General features: G+C 45.4%; 1 pseudogene; it reads right to left on the bottom strand.

The window, feature by feature from the left end:
* Window positions 1-2916: 2916 nt before the first annotated feature.
* Window positions 2917-13090, bottom strand: LOC144784059 (MLX-interacting protein pseudogene; annotated as a pseudogene).
* Window positions 13091-21480: the final 8390 nt, after the last annotated feature.

Below are 21480 nucleotides of genomic sequence, written 5' to 3'. Positions count from 1 at the left end.
ACATACCCTGGGAGATCAGCTTGAGGACCTCTAAGATGAATGGGAACGGATGAAGTTTATACTTTTGTTTCTAATCTGATGTGAATACGGATATGAATTACATTTTGTGAATAAAAAATTAAAGGGTGGGATTTTAAAACAATGGACTGAAAGACTAAATTGGAAAATAAGCATGGTTTGATGATCATCCCCCCTTGCCTGTCCAATCAGAGTTAGGAGTTTCATGATATTGAAACATTATTGGGAGGTACATGAATATTGTAGGTTATAATTGAGGTAGTCTTAGCTAGTTAGTAAGCATGAGACCGGGATGCTGCCCGAGTAAGACGTAGATGCTGAATGCTGCAGAGCTCGGGATGCTGTTGGAGTGATAAGAGAAGCTGCAGAAGAATCGAATGCAGAGACACTTTATCATAAATTAAATTACTTAGAAGAAGATTGAGGAAGAATCTTGAGGAGAGTATCAGGGAGGGGTGCTACACAAGCGTCAGTGGTAGAGAGGCCATCTATCCTGTCCTGATTCCTGTCCTGAAGCCTTTGTCGCTTGATCTTTCCCGGGGGACCCTTCCCAGCTCCTTGGCCAGGGGCTGGTTTTCACACCATCCTAGGTAATATAATTTCTGCGTATGTGCTAATGTTCTTTTCTGTCTATCCTCTCCTTTCTGAGCATAAGTCATTGCTTGATATAAAAGTATTTGTTTTTATGATTGATTAATTGAATCTTTCTTTCTATGAGTGACGGGGACTGCACTGTACTTTGTAAGTGGTTTACATGAAATTAATCTAGATACATATTCAAAATACCTCCTGGGTCTGTGGTCATTTCATCAAATGTAAGAAGATGCGGTCCCGGGGAGGCTGCTATTAGGAATAACAAGCGCTTTCACCACCCCGGAACAGTGAGTCCAATAGGTGAAATTGATCGCCCTGAGAGACCATGAAGTACTATTTAGCACAATACTAACATCGAAATTCGGTACAAATGTATGTATTTCCATTGTGAACGCATGCCTTTAATTAGTGTATTGTCTTAATCTATCACTCCCTAACTAGGGACATAGGAGTGGCATATGCAGGGCTGGTCCCGGCATGGTCCTGAAGAAATGCTAGGGGTAGCATGAAACATGTTGACCTTTGTACTTTCACTGAACCAATCCACATTACAGGTTGGTCTACAGTGATATTCACCCCGCTTTTAACGTACCTGCCTAGGAGCATAATACATTTTTTGAGGCCCACTAAGCATGGTATTTTTAATTCACTCACACCCACTCCACCACCTTTTTGCACCACACATAGTCTTTCATTTATAAGTGCTCCTGCGTAGTTCGTGAGTCGTAGCACGCCCCTTATCGTAGAGAACTGGGATGGCCCCAATGATGAAGCATGTCACCGTGGGGCAACCCCGGTGAGTGAGGGGACACTAGAAAGACATTTTTCTTTTTTGTAAGGTTACACTGATCAACTAGTTCAGTTTCCTGTACTTGAGCTAGGTCTCGGGACCCAGTAATTTGGATTCCAACTTATGTATGTAAGAAGATTATATTTATGTCATTTCACCATCAACAAGTTCAACTAATTTGGTCCATTGACCTTAGGAAAAACTTTTTGATCAGTGAAACATTAATTGAGGATAAGAAGGGACTAATCTTGAATGATTAAAGAATCACAAACAATTGACCCCAGCGGATTTTACCAGGTAGTGTGAATGTGTGTTTATGGGCCCAGGTGAGTATATGGTATTAGAGTACCTGTTGCTGGTAACTCGCTGGATCATGCTGGTTCCGGTTGATATTTGGAGGCAGGTGCACAGACAAGATCATGTTGCGGAGTTTGGAGGTACATGGGATGTGATTAAAGGATGGGATCACAAAAGGAAGCCAGGTGATAAACCCTGAGCTTAGATACTTGCTTTGCTGGGCGCATTATTACATATATGCATTCTCTTATGCCACTGAGAAAATTTGCATAAATTACCGGCTTGTCGACAAAAGAAAGATGAGAGTGTGTCTCTTTTTTTCACCCGGTTTGAAGACACGTTTTTGGATTACAGTGGGCAGGATTTTTCTATTGAGGGAGGTGTTTGGTTGTTTGTTAATAGACTTGTTTCCATTTTGCTTCCTGAAATTGCGACTCGATTGTAGGTTTCTGAAAGTACTTGGTCCACCTCTTCCCCTTCTGGTATTTTGAATATGGCACAATATTATGGGCATAGGGATAGTGAGGAAAAGGAGAGGACAGAGAAAATGCATAAGGATTTAAAGACGAAGGTGTTGTTGCAGCAGGCTTTTAGAGGGAATAACAGAGGACGTTGTGGTCCTACCCGACAGCTTCCACGCACTAGTAGGCAGCTGAATACTATGCCTTTGGGGCCGAATCAGTGTGTGTATTGTAAGGAGAAGGGCCTCTGGCATAGTGAGTGTCCTGTGCTCTTGCAGAAGGTAGCAATTCCTAGAGGAAGTGGTGCTCGTGGACGGGGTCATGGAGCCGGTGGGGATGATAGGGCTCAGAATGCCTCACCCTAAAATGGTCATTCTTGTAATAACTACTTTGATGACCCTTGGGATGTCCAATACTACCATGGTGACTGTGATATGGAGGAAGTGACAGGAATGTCTTACAGCTAGGACAGCCAGGTACAGAGTGGGGAACCAGTTCCAATACCTGTAGACCAGCGTTGTCCTTATGTAACCGCGGAACTGCAAGGTTTCACTAAGGAATCTTTGTTGGATACAGGTGCGACAAAAAGTTCTGTTTTCGAAATATGGTCCCTGGGGCGGCTCTGTCTGGCTATAATAATGTTTCGGTAGGATTTTCTGGTGTACCGGTTGTAAGCTCCATTTCAAGTCCCCTTGCATTGACTATTGGTGCTTTCTCTGTGGATTCGCCATTTTTTTTTTTTTTTTTTTTTACTTTTCTTTTTTTGGTTTATTTTTATGTAAAGCTTCGATATGACATGTGTTATATTCCGTGCACAGGTTTTGCAGATGTAATGGCAGACGAGAGACTGTGCATGTAGCAGCAGGCTGAATACAACACCTGCGTAAACTTGGTTTGAGGTTAATCCTGCACGGAACCACAGAAGTCACTGTTTGCACAATTCTTGCTGGATCTCATCGTGATACGAGCCCGGAGTTTCTTTCAACTACACAGCGCAGTATATTGTCTTTAAAGCTTGTATTTTTGTTTGTTTTTTAAATGGTGTAGATCTTGATCTTTTGACGCTATGTTCCCCTGATGTTTCTGTTCATCTTGCTGACTGCCTGCGTAGCCTGCTCGGGCATACTTGAAGGATCGGACAAAATAGAAGTTGTTGTACTCAGTTGTAAAAGTCTGCTGGAAGCCATTGGACGCAAAATTAGAAGAGAGCAGTGCTGATCCAGCCAAGACAGTGTAGTCTGATACAGTTCATTTAAACTTGCTGTAGACACCATTCCATTGAAGGATTCAAACAATGGCTTGATGATAATACTAAAAACCCAGAACTTCCAATTTTGAAGGGTTCTGCTTTTCACGTACTCATCAAAAAGCAATCTCATACGATCAAATCGTTGTCGTGTCACGGGTACTCCAGTAGCAGGAAGCTGTTGCTGGCAGGATCTAATCGCTACATTAAGTTCTTCAACTTCTTCCCTGAGTCGTTTTGTTTCCTCCTGCAGCTGGCTCCTCTCCTGTTGCAGTTTAGAAATGTATTCAAATGTTTTCTGAAGTGTTATTGCATGACTCACTGGTTTTGTACTGGGAGATACAAAACTGTGTAGCGTGCTAAAGCCAATTCTGATATTGAACCTTCTTTTCTGTTCAGCCGAAATATGCTTCATTCTTCGATTCTTAAATGCCACATTCTGCGGCTCATTCGTGGTTTTTCTGGAGCTGTCAGTTTTAGAGGACTGGGTACCAGGACCTTGATCATTTACACATTGTGATCTCTTTACCAAATGCTGTCGTTCTTGGTTTGGCAAATCAGAGGGAAGTTGGTTCTTATATTTTTGTGGCGAGATGTGCTCACTTTTTACATCTGGAACAGTAACAGAGGAGAAGAGATGGGATACTGGGGACTGAATGGGATGAGTTGCTCCAGCATAGAAACTTCTATGGATTTCTGTCACACTGGAATTCCTTCTAGTTCCAGCAAGAGCGATTGCAACATTAGATTTGGCAATATTTTGAGTTAAAATACCATCTTTTTGTACATGCGCTGGGGATACAATCAGAGCACCTGGTTGTCCCTGACAGGCAGCTGTCGCTACGAAGGCTTTTTTTACCACTAAAGACACAGTTTCAGGATGAGGAGCAGGCACAATTTTTTGCTGTTTGAGCCTTGTTCCAGAATTTGCATTTGACAGGGAAGACGAAGAACTTCTTTGTGATGGCGGTCCTGGTGGCTGTTTTATCACAGTAGCTTGCAATGAAATGTTGCATGGCACTTGTGCTTGCGAGGTAAGCAGCAGGTCTTTGTTCGGAGTAAAAGTAGCAGCAGCATTGTGGGTGAGAGTCGCAGAGGCGGTGTGTGCTATGACAGAAAAATCCCCTGAGGCAAGGTTTTCACTTGCTGGAGAAACAAATGAAATGTGACAGCTCAAGCTAGAGTTTTGAAGTGATGTGGGCGAAGCAGTTCTGTTTTGTAACAGAGAAGCAGTCTGAAGTTGTGGCAATGACGAATGTAATGCTGGCAGTACTTTTTCTCGCGAGTTTAAAGAGGATTGGGCTACAGATTTGGCACAGCCAACACTAGAACTTCTCTCTCTTTTTACATCAGCGATACTGCAAACAGGGCCTGGCGAGGTAATTAATCCATCATCAAAATTTACCAATGAGAGATTGCTGGAAGCAGAGCTGCTTGATATAATCGGAGACTGAAAGGACTGGTTGCAAGTTTGCAATGGCGTGGCTGATGATGTTGCAGTAGAACCAGAACTGGCAGGCACAGAAATGGAACTAACATAATTTCCGGACTGGAAGCGATTGAAAGAGAATAAATCCTGAAATGGTTCAAATGTATCCATCAGGTCCAAATTTGGCTGGAGAGGAATAAGTCCTGGTTGAATCATGTCTGCATTTCCAGCATGTGCTATGTCTCTTGGATTTGGCCAGGGAGTTGGTTGATGTGAAGCAAGCGTTGAAAACAGGGTATCACTAAACTCTGCCATTAGCATCTCCATATCGAGAAGAGGCTCTTCCTCCATGGGTATTGGTGTATCTCTGCCATCAGCTCTTCGCTGCCAGAAAACCAAGTCATCATCTCTGACCAAGCTAGATAGGTCTTCATCTTTGTGTTTTTGCAACCTTTTCTTGAAATATGTTCTCCATTTGTGATATTCCCTGATGACTATTTCAATTCTTCTTTTCCAATATTTCCCTTTATTAGACCCCGTTCAGTTAAAGAAAGGGAAAAGTTCTTGCTTTTAAACTGGTTCCCTTGAGGCGAGGTGCGGGCTCAGCATGTTGGCCCGAGGGGGCCCCGTACCACAAGCCCACTGCGGGCAGCTGCCGCTGCACCGCCGTGTGCCCGTTATAGTCAAGCAAGAGCCAGACGACGACTCTGACACGGACGAGCCTGCGTTGCTGCTAAGGAAGCCTGACAGCTCCGAGGCGCAGATCATCCACAGCGGACACTTCATGGTGTCGTCTCCGCACAGCGAACATCCGCCCAAGAAGGGCTACGACTTCGACACAGTCAACAAGCAGACCTGCCAGACGTACAGCTTTGGCAAGGCCAGCACCTGCCGCCTGTCCATCGACGCGTCCCCACCAAGCTCTTCGAGTGCATGACGCTGGCCTACAGTGGAAAACTGGTATCCCCAAAATGTAAGAATTTCAAAGGCTTAAAACTTCAGTGGCGAGACAAGATCCGTTTGAATAATGCTATCTGGAGGGCTTGGTATATGCAGTATCTTGAAAAAAGAAAGAACCCGGTGTGCCATTTTGTAACTCCCTTGGATGGATCTGTTGATGAAGAAGAGCGCCGACCTGAAGCCATTGCAACAGGATTCGCCATTTTTGTTGGCATCTAACTGTGGCGAGAATTTGATGGGTTTGAATTTGCTGAAGAAATTGCATGCTAGGATTTTTTGTTCTCCGCCATGTGTCTATATGACAATGGGTCCAAATGTAGTACGTGATAAACAGTGTTTGTCCAAAGATGTGTCTCTTCCTTTTGAATTTGCTGATGTGCCATCCACTTTGTGGGCAACAGGTGATACAGATAAGGGACTACTGCAGATACCACGGGTTTCAATTCAAGTTAAAGACAATGCTATTTTGCCTTGTATCCCTCAGTATAAAATACCACAGACAGGAGAGTGAGCCTTATTTCAAATTATTCAGGATTTGATCAAGAAGGGAGTGGTTGAGGAGACGACTGCCAACATTTGTAATACCCCTATTCATCCCATTTTTAAACAGACACCCTTAGGTTTCTCTGATGATCATAAAGATGTTTATCGTTTTGTGATTGATTTGCTCAAAGTTAATAAAATAGTAGTTCCTCAGTTTCCAGTGGTTCCTGAAATTACTACACTTTTGACAATGATTGTTTCCACTGCTAAATTCTTCTCTGTCATCGACTTGAAAAATGCACTCTTCAATATTCCTATTCATTCAGATAGCAAGTACTTGTTTGGGATTACACTAGCTGGCAGAAACTTTAGGTTCTGTCGAGCTCCTCAGGGCTATACTGAGAGTTCAAGTATTTATCGTCAGGCCTTACATTTTCAATTCGATCCCCTTTCGCTTCCCACAGGTAATGTATTGTGCAGTACGTTGACAATCTCCTTATTGTTTCTGATACTGAGCAGGGTTGTAGAGATAGCACAGTTAAATTGTTGTTACATTTGGCCCAACATGGCCATAAAGTTTCTCTTTCTAAATTCCAGTATTGTCAAAAGGAGGTCACCTATTTAGGTCACCTACTGTTGAAGGAGAGTAGGAGATTGACCCCTGAGCGCATCAGTACCATTGTTAAAATGCCTATTCCAGAAACTCAAAAGGATGTACGTACCTTTATATGTATCACTTCCTACTGTTGGCAGTGGATACCCAATTATTCTCTACTAATCAAACCCTTGCATGCACTAACCACTAAAGAAGTGCATGAGCCCCTGCCTTGGATGCCTGAATGTCAGCAGTCTTTTGGGCAATTGCAAACTGAGCTTTGTTCAGCTCCAGTACTTGGCACCCCTGACTATATTAAATCGTTTGTGTTGTTCGTCCATGAGATGGCTGGTTGCGCGCTTTCGACCGTGTGTTTATTTCTCTGCTGTTCTTGATCCTGTTGCAAGAGCCCTTTCAGCTGTCTGAGAGAGGTCACAGCTGTGGCTGACTCGATAAGACCATCGACTGGACTAGTACTTCATACTGATCTCACAGTCATGGTACCCCATGCTGTGGATACACTTCTGAAAAAGAGAAAGACACAGCACCTCACCAGTGCACGTCTGACTGGCTATGAATTAACACTGTTTGCTAAACACATCATAACCAAAAGATGTGCCACTCTTAATCCAGCCATGCTACTGCCCCTCCCTTCTGAGAGTGATGAGATCGATAAACATGACTGTATCTTCCAGACGGAAGAAGAGATGAAAGGACAGGTAGACTTGACTGATGTTCCCTTATCTGACCCACAAGGGCAATTATATGTCCATGGCTCTTGTTTTAAATTACCAAATGGCACTACAACTGCTGTGCATGCTATTACCACGCTACGTACAGTAGTTGAGACATCACAAGTCCCTTATCAGTCATCCGAAGCCTCTGAGCTTGTTGCCTTAATAAGAGCTTGCGAATTGAGCGAGGGGCTTGTTATCAATATTTATACTGACAGCCAGTATGCCGTCGGGGTTGGCACAATTTTGTCCGACTGGGCTTAGAGAGGGGTTCTTACGTCGCACTGCACTAAAATTCAGCATGGGCACCTTATACTGAGGCTTTTGACTGCTTTGACACTCCCTAAGAAATTGGCCATAGTAAAGTGTAGTGCCCACCGGAAAGTTACTGATGATGTGGGTAGGGGCAATGCATTTGCAGATCAGACAGCTAAAGAAACTGCCCGGACTAAAATGAAAAGAATGTTTGTGGCAGGTCCCGCTAGGTGGTTGCCTGAGGTTACCCTGTTTGAAGATACACTTGAGAATGTGAAAGAGATACAAAGAGAGACCACAATAGAGGAGTTAGCATTATAGCAAGACAGTACAGCACAATTGAATGATGAGGGATGTTGGAATAATAAGTCAGGGAAGCAGAGATGGATGTTGCCCGATGCATATGTTCTTCCTGTAGTCACGATGGCCCATGGCCCAGCGCATTTTTGTGCTAAGGGTATTTGCAAGTTGTTAGATCCTATATGGCAGAATTACAACATTTGGAAGACAGCTGCACATTTAGTGAACTACTGCATGGTGTGCATGATGCACAGTCCTGGAAAAGGTACCCCTATACCACCCAGTAATTTTGCACCACCCCCTTTTCCTTTTGAGGTTCTTCAGATGGATTATAAAGAATTAGACAGATTCAATCATATGAGGTATGTTTTGGTGGTTGTCTGTGCATTCAGTAACTGGGTTGAGGCTTATCCTACTAAAAGACAAAACAGCCATTACGACTGCAAAGGTACTCCTGAAGGATTTCTTTCCACGTTTCGATCTGCCCCGTGTGATCTGGAGTGATAACGGAAGTCATTTTAATACCAAAGTCATTCAATTGATTTGTGATGTTTTGAGGATCAAGCAGAAGTTCCATGCTGCCAATCATCCACAGTCAGCAGGTTTGGTTGAGAAGTACAATGGTACTCTCAAGCTCAAACTGGCAAAAATTCAGGAGACCACAGGGTTACAGTGGCCAGATGCTTTACCGCGTTTTTGTCAACAAGAACAATAGCACATTCTAGGACAGAAATGTCTGGGGTGTCCCGAGCCCTCAGCAGTTTTCTGCTATTGAGTACCCGTTGTTGATTGACTATCTTGCGCAGTTAACTGAAAGTTTGCATTCTATTCAGCAATAGGTCCGGGATGCCCTGCCAGCTACACCAGAGCGGCCCGGACACGATATCCAGCCTGCGGATTGTATTCTTGTAAGAAATTTTCAGCAGAAGAAGAGTTTGGAGAAGCAGTGGAAGGGACCAGAGCAGGTCCTCCTATCTACACGCCCAGCAGTCAAGGTCGCTGGCCGTAAGAACTGGGTGCATGCAACTCATTGTTGCAGAATACCCCTACCTTTGCCCTATGATCAATGGGTAAAGGATGGATGAGGGGACTCCGAGTGTGAGATGGTGCCTCGGTGTGTCCCCTTAAGCGATGCCAGGCTAACCTGGGCAAAAACAGATGAGGAAAATGATGAAGTGCTGAATGCAGCAGTTCCTCCGGCAATACGAGCTATCCAAGAACACCTTTTTGTGGATCCTTCTGTGCCTGGAGTCACTAGGTACAATCTGCACCCTCGGCTGAGGGAAGGAGCACTCAAGGAGAAGAAAGATTAGTTAGGGATGGAATGTGTAAGTCAGGGTGTACTTTGCTATAGTACCTACGGAGTTAGCTTAGGGTGATGTGAGATTTGTGCTCTGTTTGAATATTGTTTACAACAAGGGGTGGTGATGGACAGAGTCTCTGAATTAAGCAGAGTACTCTCACCCAGTCAAGAGATCAGGGCTAGATCCAACACCGTTTTTTAGCTCATTGCACCATCCCAGTTTCAGAACCTGGCTGTATGCAAATTAGTCTGTCCCTGGCCCAGTGCATCATGGGAACAGGGCAGACCAGACTACAAAAGCCAATTCTTACACTGGGAAGGAAACAAGCTTCCGGGGACCGGTTTCTGGCATTACAGCCGTCTTCGGCCCGGCTTGCTTGAATCCTGATGGTGCAATGAGCAAGGGACTCACATCTGAGTATACCCTTCCACGCTTAGGGTGGACAAAATTATTTACAACAAGGCGTGGTGATGTTCCCATGATGCACTGGGCCAGGGACAGACTAATTTGCATATAGCCAGGTTCTGAGCTGGGATGGGGCAGTGAGCTAAATAACGGTGATGGATCAAGCCCTGATCTTTGGACTGGGTAAGAGTGGTCTGCTCAATTCAGACACTCTGTTCATCACCACCCCCTTTTCTGAATCTGTTTGAATATTGGACACAATAGATCAAATTATTCCTCTGGGGTTACATTATCCTGGTCGACGTGGGAACATGATCTTAGGACAGAGCAAGCTCCACCACCAGTGCTCAAGAGCACCAACGTTTATGATGGACAATAGAAGCCTGTACCAGTGAGGCTCTGACGGACACTCGGATCTTGAATGTTCTTCTTGCTGGCATTTTTCCCCCTTGTTTTATCATTTGCTATGCATCCCTTTGGCAGAATGGTTGCAGACGAAGAGCAGCCAGTGATCTCCTCTGTTTACACACGTATATTCTAGTCTACAAAGAAAAAGATATTGTGTGCTATTTTTGTGATTTTACAGCTAATAATTCTGGGTGGGGTGTTCTGGGTTTTGGAACGTGATCAGGATGCACCGTCGTGTACTAAGAATTAGGTTGCTTCTCAGGTCCGCAAAAAAGGACAACCCCAAGTAATGTATTTCTAGACACACATAAAAGTTTTTGGGGAGAAGGTACTGCTCGTTACCCTACTGAGTCTGTTACCAGTTTATGGACAGCATATCCATTGTCAATTGTTAATTACACTTATACTCGACCCCCTGGTTTAGTAGAAGTGCATGGAGTATTTGGGTTTGGTTATCCAGGCCCTTGTCTATATCACAGAAAGCTACAGGGCACTGGGTTTCCAGGGTGTAACAACAACACTTATTGTGACAATTTCTATATGGAAAAGCAGAATGTAACATTGGTGGGTTGGCATTACAAGGAGTTGACAGTTCCTGAGAAGCTGATCATTACTCTGCATGTTGTCCGATTGTCAATTTTACTGACCTGATTTTGTATGTCATTTTGTAAGGTCTCCCTTCCTGCACTTAAACAATCATTCATGGCATTTTGAAACTTCTACGTGTGCTGCTTAAATGGCTTAACGCTGCCTTGTAAATAAGGCGAAGCCCCTATCGCCAACACAACGTCACTAAATGTGACGTTGTGGTGGCTATAGGGGCTTGTAAATATGCCCCAATATTTCTTGTGTTTGTGTTTTGTGTTAGCAAGCCCCATCTAAATCCCCTCATATTTACTACCAAAGTGTATATCCGCATGTAAGGAGATCTCTGCCATCATAGCATAGATCTCAATCAAGGAAAGATGGCAAATGGGCAGATTTATGGCTGTAGGTTTGTGAATTGCATTTTGTAGCACAATAGAATACTACTTTATGTACTTCAAAATGCCTTTTATCAATCAGGCCATTTCTGTTTATGATAAAAGATTCTGTTACTTTAGTGCCAAAAATAAAAGTTGTTCATATCATATCATATTATATCATATCTTATCGTATCACATCACATCACATCCTATAATATCACATTATATCATGTCCTGCATGTTGTATCACATTATATCATAGAATATCATATTATTTATATAGCAAACAACATTTTCCTTTATGCATAGCTTATTTACTGCAATTTGAATGCAGTGTATGAAAAATCTGAATATTTTTATGTCTATCTTTTAGTATGGTTCTGATACTGTGAGTAATGTCATAAGATGTAGATCTGTAGAACTTCTAAGCATCACACAAGACTGTCCCAACCCATGATTTGTTTTGTCTTTGTGCAACAGAGTGACCCACCATATTTCCCTGCGTTTTGTCTTCCAAATTAGAGGCATTTATTTTTCAAAATAAAGGGGCAATGTTTCATTAATACATTGGTCCGTCTCACATAAAATAAGCAATGCAAGAGGGTGTAGCTAGCCACAAGCCAAGATGGCTGCGCACTAGCAAAGCTCTGTGGGCCGTCACTGACTCCCTGGTGGTATCTGGGCCTTGGGAGCGTTGGAACCAGACCCCCCCTCCCCGGGGCTTGCTGCATAGACAAACGGGGGAGGTGGATAAAAGGCGAGTTTACTCGCCGAGCCCAGTGTGTTGGATAGACAAAGCAGGGCTGCGCTATTCCAGAGTGACTCCCAAGATGGCAACCAGCAAGGAGAGACAGTGGTGAGCCGCCCGACAGGCTCAGACCTGGGGCAGATGGACCCGGTGGTGTGGTGACCTCTTCTATGTTCCCTGATCGGGGACCCTGCTGGGGCGGCGGTGAGTCTCTGCAGAGGCCGCAGAGGTGCTGGTTGTGCTTGTGCCCCTTGGGAGGGGTTCTCTGGCTTGGCAGAATGGCTTCACCACCCTATACGACCAAGACTATGTGGTGGTAGGGTAGGCAGGGTGTCTGGCTGGGCTGAGGAGTCCAGCCTAGGCGAAGGTGGCACCAGTGTGACCTGTAGCCGGGGCACTGAGTGGAGATCAGGGGTGCCTGGCACCAAATATTTTGATGCCCCCCTTCTACTCTTTCTATGCTGGAGCGAAATGAGCTGACTCTACTGAGGAGCATGAGGACCCTAGAGGGAGAGGTGGTGGGGGATGCCCTCTGCACAGTGGGGCACAGCACGAGGGGCAGCTTGTTACTGCTTGGGGACAGATCCCTGCGCTTCACTGTCTGGATGCCTGGAACCGCCTGCGAAGCCCCTAATTCCTTGGGACATTGACCTCAAATCTCTGACGTCTGTGAATACAGGCAGGGGGGCTGTGCCTGATCAACATGTGCCACACTAGGGGAACCAGGGAGATGGTGCAAGGATTAGAGTACAACCCCGTTGTGGCCACAAAAGTGGTGGTTTCACCTACATCTGCTGATAAACTCGATTTGATACTAAATGTGGTGGCTGCAACACATGTGATGCTAAAAGCAAAATTAATAAGGTCTCCGTGGACTTGGGAATCCTCCAGGATGACCACCGCAAACTTGCTGACATGGTGGAACGAAACTCTGAGGCTCTTGGAGATGTGGAGCCGATGGTCCCGGATCTGCAGAATAAAGTGGCGGCTGTCATCTGGCGCATAGGCTTGTTGGATAAACGAGCAGAGGATGCTGGGAGGCGTAGCCGGTGGAACAACACTTGGATGGCTGCCCAAGAATAGGGAGGGTTCCAACATGGTGCCCTTCCTTGAGACCTGGCTCTCCACTTTAGGGACCCCTAGGGGCCTCTCTCTGTTCTATGCCCTGAAGCGGATGTATATGGTGCCCGCGATGCTGCCATGGTCTGAGGCACCCCCCTTCACCTGGTGGTTGCCCACTTGCTGCATTTCCAGGACAAGGGCTTCATTCTGTAGAAAGTCCAATAAGTGTAGTTTTACAGGCTGGAAAACACTGACGTTGCCATCTTCCCAGACTACATAATGAGGGTTCAGCAACAAAGGGCATCCTTACTAGATGCCAAGAGAGAACTGAGAGAGGTGAGTGAACCCTACATGCTGTTGTTCCCTGCACATCTCAAAATCATAGCAGGTGATGGCACTCTGTTCTACAATGACCCATGTTCGGTCTGGCACTAGTAGGAGAGTTATAAGAGAGACAGGGTCCAGGGCTCGAACTCTGGATCCTTGAAACCGAAGCTCTGCCACTGGGGACACCAGGAGGGAGCTCCTGGTACCAGTGGTGGTTGGTGACCCACAAAAATGGTAGGTCGACATAAATACAATTCAAAAACATAAAGAAAAAAACATTCAAATATGGAAATAAAGTTTCACTCACTTGAGCCTGCAGCACGCCCCCGATGTTCTCCAGTACCCGGCTCCAGACTCCTCCGAGCGCGAGGTCCCACAGTTCCCACTGGTCCTGCTCCAATCCAGACACTGCTCTCATGCTGCATGAGAGAAGTGTCTGGATTTGTTGGAACAGACTGCCTCAGCGCTCCAAAGAGTACTGAAAGCCTGTGCCTGCTCTCCAACCCTGGCCCTGCCATGTCCTCTCCATTTGGCAGAAAGGCAAAAAAATAAAACGTTAATAAACCGTTTTATTTCATTTTATTTTTCCAGGTTTCTGGCCAGCATTTGGTGGGTGGGGTCACATCGCCGCTCCCATGAAGGAACCGCTGGTGTCTGGTATGCATCCCATGGAACATCAAGTTGCACAGGACAGAGCTGCATCACTAAATGTGGTATCTTCTTTGAGGGCGTCCCTGGTGTGACAATCTGAGGATCAATGCTCTACTACGTCTTCTGTGGTTGCGGACTCTGAGTCTCTCCCTGAGTAACTCACCTCTGGACATTTGATCACGCCCAGGCTCGTGAACAATTTCTGACTCTGCTCCACAGGGTTGGAGGGTCCTGGCGCAGCATGTTTGCTCTTTTACGGCACACCTGTTGCCCACACTGTCCTATTAAGGCAAACATCTCACTGAGGTGTAGGCAAGTCAGACCAGATACGTTGAGATCCTTCCTCATCCTCTTCTGATGGAGTCTGTGGGAAGCGGCCTTCATGGGGAATACAGTGACAGCCACATCCTCATGTGAAAACCCTTGTACGATAGTGTAGTACTGAGTGTTATACCATCACACCATATTTTGTTATGGACAGATAATGGTTGCTATCCTGATTCGTGGGAAAAATTGAGAGGGGGGATGGAGATGGGGGGGGGGGAGGGGGCAGACTTACTGTACAAGGAATATGTTTATGTAAATGTAAATGTGTGGTGTACTTGTAAAGCGCACTGCGACTCCAAGGAGTATCCTGGCGCTGAAGACCGCTGGGGAACCCGTCCTGGTTTTCCCTGTGAGATGGTCCCTTTCTGGGTATCTCCAAGGTGAAACCAGGCATCCCCGGCGTCTGTGGGGGGCCGTTGTAGAGATGAGACAAGCTTAATGCCCAGAGTTGCCGAGTGTGTTCCCTGGTTAGAGTAGGCACCGAGGCGAGAATTATCGAGTCCGATTTGACCCTGGTCCACCACCCTGCCGCGCCGGGAATTGAACCCTGGTCCCGGGCCGTTCTCTGCTTACGGGTCTGCCGCCTCTAACCAGTGAGCCACACCACTCCACTGTTTATATGGTGAGGTTGATACAATTCGCTTTCCTATGCGGAGCATAGACTCCACGACTAAGCAGTATAAGGTCCTGGCATATTTGAAGCACAGGCATGTGGATGTTGCTTTACTCCAGGAAACCCACCTGATGAGGACGGAACCCAGAGATGCTGGAGGGCTAAGGTTTATGCAACCAGCTACTCTGCCTTTTACCGGCTGGACATGGAAAAAAACATATATAGATGAGGGCGGTTGCTATGCTATTTTGGTGGTTAAGCAGAATGGTATTTGAGTGCTCATAGGCAGTGTATATGCTCCTAATGTGGACTAGTGTCATTCCTGACTGACTTAACCAGGGTTCTCCCTAGCACGCCTAATCTTCCGAGGCATCTCAGGGGCTACTACAACTGTATAGAAGACGTTGCCTTGGATAGATCTATCCCCACTCTCTGATTTGCCAGTGGTGACAGAAGCTCAGAGCTTTAGTGACTTAATGCATCACTGGTTTCTAAGGGACTTTTGATGGTGCAGGAACCCAGTCGCAGTGAGTACTCGTTTTCCTCACTGTTACATGAGCTGCAAGTTCAACTTGATAAGGTGCTGGGCTCAGTATACCTGCAAAAAACACAGTTGATGGACAGAATGTAGAACAATGTCATACATTCACCCCAGTACAAGGATCTGGGCCTAAATCCATCGTTTTTTTGCACTCCACACCACCCTGGGTTAGACACTGGTTCAGTATACCTGGCTTCCCGGGTGTCCCGGGCGGGGTACTTGAGACGCACCCAGTCAGATCATAATCCCCTACAAGTGGCAATCCTGTGTCGGGTGGAGGGAGGGCACCTAAATCCATCTGGAGACTCATGCCGTGCTTCTTCTATGAACCCATCTTTTGGGAGCTACTCCAGGAATGGACAGCCCTTTACTTTGGGGTGATCGCACGTAAGGCTTTACAAACCAATGTCAAGTGGGATGTCTTTAAGGCTGTCATATGGGGACACTGCCTGGGTCCGTCTGTGGGAGTTGCCCATTCATGGCTGCAGAGTTGTCTAACATTAAGTTGACTATCCGGCACCTAGAGAACAACACCCAGGCACAGCGGGAGCCCCGGGAAGCCTTTAAGGAAAAATGGAATTTTTGGGGGGAGTGTTGGAAAAGTTCCACTCCATTCACATAAGTGAATTCCTTATTTCTGTGCACGAGGAACGGTGAAGAGTGGGATGGCTGCTAAACTGGTTGATCCGCTCATAGGAGAGGGGTATGCTAAAGAAGCACATAGTAGGACCGACGGGGGAGATGTTCCACTCCCAGGTGGAGACTCACAAAGTATTCATGCCCTACTACCGGGCATTGTATGAGTCAGTTGCCCCACTGCCGAGAGGAGCCTTAGACCGCTTCTTGGATGGGGTGTCCCTGCCGCTAAACCCAGATGATACTCGGGATGAACTGGGTGCCCCATCTCTGAGTCTGCAAAGGTATGATCAAATTCAGCTGGGAGGGCATCTGTCCCAGGCGTTTTCCTGTGGGCCATACTCTTTATGGCTCTGATTGTATCCATCCCCAAACCCTCAAGTGACACCACGGATGTGTCATATTATCACCCCCTATCCATGTTAAACTTGGATTACAAAATACTCAGTAAGGCACTAGCCAACCAGCTTCAATCCCATCTACATGTGCTAACACATGAGGATCAAAATGTGTAAAACCTTGGGATGCAATTCCCTGAAGCTCTGGTATTCTCTATAAATATACGCAAAGCTTGGTTGGGCCTGTTTGCGAGAGGTCAAGGCCAGGATGGTCCTGGGTGATAGGTGGGACAAATAGGTTTCTCTTCTAAACTTAGGGGCTCGGCGCGAGTGCATACTGAAATGTATATTTCTCAGCATTCCCCCCTCCTCTGCACTGGCGATTGAGCCTTTTGCCTGTGCGATGCAGTGGTAGGGCTTAGGTTTTCCTCACTCTAAGCAGACAATATGCCTATTGACTTGCAGGATTGCAGTTTAGAATTTAGTGGAGTGCTACGGGAAACATCCATTACAATGCAGTCATTACAACGACCTACCTTTACAACGCAACTGTTACAACGCAACTGCCCTTACATTGCATACCATTACAATGCATGCCATTACAATGTATGTCACTACAATGCATGTCATTACAACACATACCATTACAACGCCTGCCATTACAATGCATTATAAGGTAAGTAATGGAGATTTCTTTTGTATTAGGGTGGGTATGGGTATTGGGGTACATGGGAATAGTAATATCTAACCCTACACTATCCAACACTTTCCCTACTGTTGCACTCACTGGAGTGGAAATAGAAATGTTTACCCCTACACTATCCAACACTTAGTAATTTTTACCCCAACACTATCCAACACTTATTATACTGTTGCACTCACTGGAGTGGGAATAGTAATTTTTACCCCTACAGTATCCAACACTTACCCTACTGTTGCCCTAAAAGTGATATGCGTTGTAATGGTATGCGTTGTAATGGTATGCGTTGTAATGGCATGCATTTTAAAATCATGCAATGTAATGGTAGTTGCGATGTAAAGACTGCGTTGTAAAATCATAGTTGTAATTGCATGTGTTGTAACATCATATATTCAGTGCTACCCATTTAGACACATTTGGCTAGCCTATGTGTGAACTATAGGAAGTCTTGCACCTTTCTGGTCTTGGCTGGGCTTGAACAGCCACCTGTGGCAGGGCTGGGACGCCAGTGGGAACCTATGGTCTTCAAGTATTTGGGGATCAAGGTATACTATAATGATGCTGCTTTTAGGGAGGGCAATTTGGGGGGAGTGCTGTGCAGATTGCACATTAGTGTAGCTTTCTGGCGTATGTTGTAAGTGCCTACTATGGCTCACATAACTCTGACTAAAATGGTAATGCTCTCTTGAGTCCTTTACTTCTTTGCAAAACTTTCGATCTGGTTACCCTAGGCTTGTTTTTGATCTCTAGATGCCTTGATTAGGGAACTGATCTGGGACGGCATGTGCCCCAGGGTGTCTCTGTGCAGTGCCAGCTGAATGGTGGTGTGACTGGTGCAGCTGCACCGGGCACTGACTTTGGTGGGGGGCGCAGTGTTTAAAAATACCGTACCGGTTTAAAAGTACGGAAACTTCCTTGAGCCTCCAGAAATTTTGAGGCAGCAATACAAATAATAGGCTAACTCAGATGATTAATGTTCCTCCTGGTGAGACATTGAAATTTTGTCTTGTGGCAGTTTTGACTCATCATAAAGTAGTGCAGAGGTTTAATGTTCCTGCTGCAAAGATTGTGTACCATGCAGATTACAGAACTATGTGAGAGTGAACTATGAGCAGCACTTTAAAAAATGAAATGGTTGCCTGAAAGGCGCTATGGAGAGATGAGGAGCACTACTGGTGAGACAGCGAGGAAATTTGTGGAGAGAGACGTCATGAGGGGGCACCATATAAGAATGTTGCACCGGGAGGCCCTGTCTCTGCGTATGCTCCAGAGGCCCTTGGTGGTGGGTGGGTCTGGGGGTTCAGAATTACGAATTGTATGCTCAGCTGCAGCGGTTTTCCCGGTGGCTGGTGGGGTTCAGTTTGGTGGAGTTGGAGGAATTCGGTGATGCTAATAGGAATAAGGCATTGATAGCTCTACTGTTGGGAGTTCGGCTTCTCCTGGTCCATAAGCTGTGCCTCCTCTGCATTGTCCTTAGATACTAGGGAGGAATGCACCGTTGCATTGGACCTACAGTCCTTTTGGGGCTACTGGAGGCTCTTGCGACAGTTGGTGGGGGTACGCACTTTGTCTCTTGGTTGTACAAGTCGGCTGTGAGCATGAGGACGAATGACCTGCCGGCCCTGAAGGCTAAATGGGAAACTCATATTGGCTGATCTTTCTACAGCAAGGAATGGCCCCGAATTCTAGATCACACTTAATGCTTTGCTCGTAATACTAGATTCAAGTACACATAATTCAACTATTTACACTGCACCTAGCTCACTCCCCTATAGGCTTATTATCATGTTGCAAACCACAGACCTAATGTATCCTAGATGCAATCAGGCTGACGCGTACTTTTTACCCATGGTTTGGGGCTGTCCAATTGTAATGCACTTCTGGTCACAATCATGACAGACCTGGAGCGCACATTAAATTGCAGGCAGCTGCATATGGTTGACACTTACCTCTTGGGGCTATATAGAAGAAATCCTGCAAGGAAAGTGGGTGACCAATTTTTTGATCAGCCCTAGGGGTGGCAAACAGGGGCATTGCCCATCACTGGCAGCCCCCCCATGGCCCTCCTCATAGCAGATGGCTGGCTGATCCTGGGCTGTGGCTGAGGGGCAAGCACTCGTGCTGAAGATTAAAGTAGGATACGCTGGTGGCCACTGGCAGATCTGTGGGAGGAGGAGATTGCAAGCTTGCAGGAGTTGGACCTGGCCCCCCTGGGTTGGGTGGTTTGGTATGAGGTTGCTCTGTAAATGGTTGTGATGCCCCAATGAAGGGAGTGTGTGGTAGGGGGTGCAAGGATGTGTACATGGGCCCCCTTTCCGCTGGAGGGGTGTTGGCATGGCGTGATGACTAGTATGGCCTATACTAACTGGGTGCTAATTGCACCCAAACCCCTCTGTGTGGAGTTTTCTTTGTGTCACAAGTATAGAAATGGTCAATGATGGGGGATTTTAATGGTGCTAGGTAAGCTTTTTTTTCCTTGTCATACACTGTTGTAAGGCTTCTGTTGATGGTGGTTAGCGAGACATGCTAATCCTAGCATGGTTAGCTGACAGATGGGTTGTCTCACGCCTGCGTGCTCGTCTTTACCTGAAATGATTGTATCTCTGTGGTCCTATGATGGATTGCTGTGTTGTCATACTGTTGGATTAGGATTAAAATCAATAAAGCTAACTAAATAGTAAGATGGAGATGCACCTGTGAGCCAGTGAGAAGTACTGGCACATGAGAGGACTTTGGTAGCATTCCCAGCAACCCCTGACACAATTCATTTTTTTGACCTCTACTGATGAAGGATAAAATCCAGAAACGCTTGTGTCTAGAGATGAACAGCACTATCTGCACCAACTTTGGTGAAAATCTACAGCTAATACTCAGTAAGCACAAACCTTTTACTGCAGTAACCATAATGCTAAGGGGCGAACTGTGCTCTGATGTGAGGCTGTGTGATCCCATGACCCTTCTGTTTAAAAAGGCTCCCCCGAATCAGCAAGCTGGTGAGGTTTTGGAGATACACCTGTGCGCCAGTGAGAGGTACTGAGACCTGAGAGGACTGAGGCAGCATTCTCAGCAACCCCTGTTGTAATTCTTTTTTTGAGCTCTACTGACGAAAGACGTGTCTAGAGATGAACAGCACTATTTGCACCAACTCTGGTGAAAAACTACAGCTAATGCTCAAATTAGCACAAACTTTGCACTGCATTTATCATAATGCTAGGTGCGAACTGTGCTGTAAGGCAGTGTGCTCCCATCACTCTGCTGTTTTAAAAAAAAGTAAGCATTGCAAATTTAATACAGATCTGTACCACAGTTTTAGACTGACTAACGTCTTAAATAGTTGATGAGCTAGCGTTGCACTTTACCACTTTAGACACAGATAAATGGTTGATTGTTACTTGAATTTAAAAGGTATGTGCTGTGTTCTGCTGGAAATATAGCAGCATGTGTTGACATATCTAAAATAAACAATGGAGCATAAAACTATAGCATACACAAAACAGGATAAAACTATTAAAATATAACAGGGCACAACAAAACAGTCAAACCAGGACACAAAACAACAGTCACAGTACAAAACAACGAAATCCCATTTTAATAATGCAGCAAAAAACACATCAGCAAGAAAAATACAACAAAACAAGACCACCACAAGAATATGCTACAAATCCACAAGAATATGCTACAAATCAAATATGCACAAACATTCTCTCCAGAACCTTGCATTTATAATACGAAGGTAAAACGTGCTTGCCTCAAGCACTACTTTAGCTTACCACCAAGGACACCAAACAGCGTCAGTCAAAAGTGTTTTATTTTTGTTTATCTGGCGAATGGATGTAGTTCGTAAAATACGTTTCAAGATATACGTAAATTGGAAAATAGACCTGTGCTGTTGAAAGTTCTCTTTTTAAATACATCTTTATTATCTTCTTTTAACTGGAACTGCTGCTCTAACGGTAACTGCTGTTACATCTACCAACAGGAATTAATCTTCTTTAGTGTTCAGATAATCAATTCGGCAAAACCAGCAGGCGGTGCAATGCTTTGCCCTATTGACTGGTCTATACTGTCGCATTGCTTCCTACTGAACTAAAGCACCAGTGCTTAGAGGCACTACGTGTGAGTGTTTTGCTCCAGGGAGCAGTAATCCTTTACTTACCAGAAATGCATTTGCAATTTAATTGCCTGAGGAAGGATTATAGAAAATGGCGTTGAAGGTTTCCGTTGATAAATATTCCGTGTACAAATGTTTGGTTTTCTCAAGTTTAGAATGAGTTTGCAGATGAAGTGAATCAA

Source organism: Lissotriton helveticus, chromosome 10 (assembly GCF_964261635.1).
Source record: "Lissotriton helveticus chromosome 10, aLisHel1.1, whole genome shotgun sequence".
In the NCBI taxonomy this organism is placed as follows: domain Eukaryota; kingdom Metazoa; phylum Chordata; class Amphibia; order Caudata; family Salamandridae; genus Lissotriton; species Lissotriton helveticus.
Note: the sequence above shows the minus strand (reverse complement) of the source record. Positions and strands in the feature narration are given on the sequence as shown.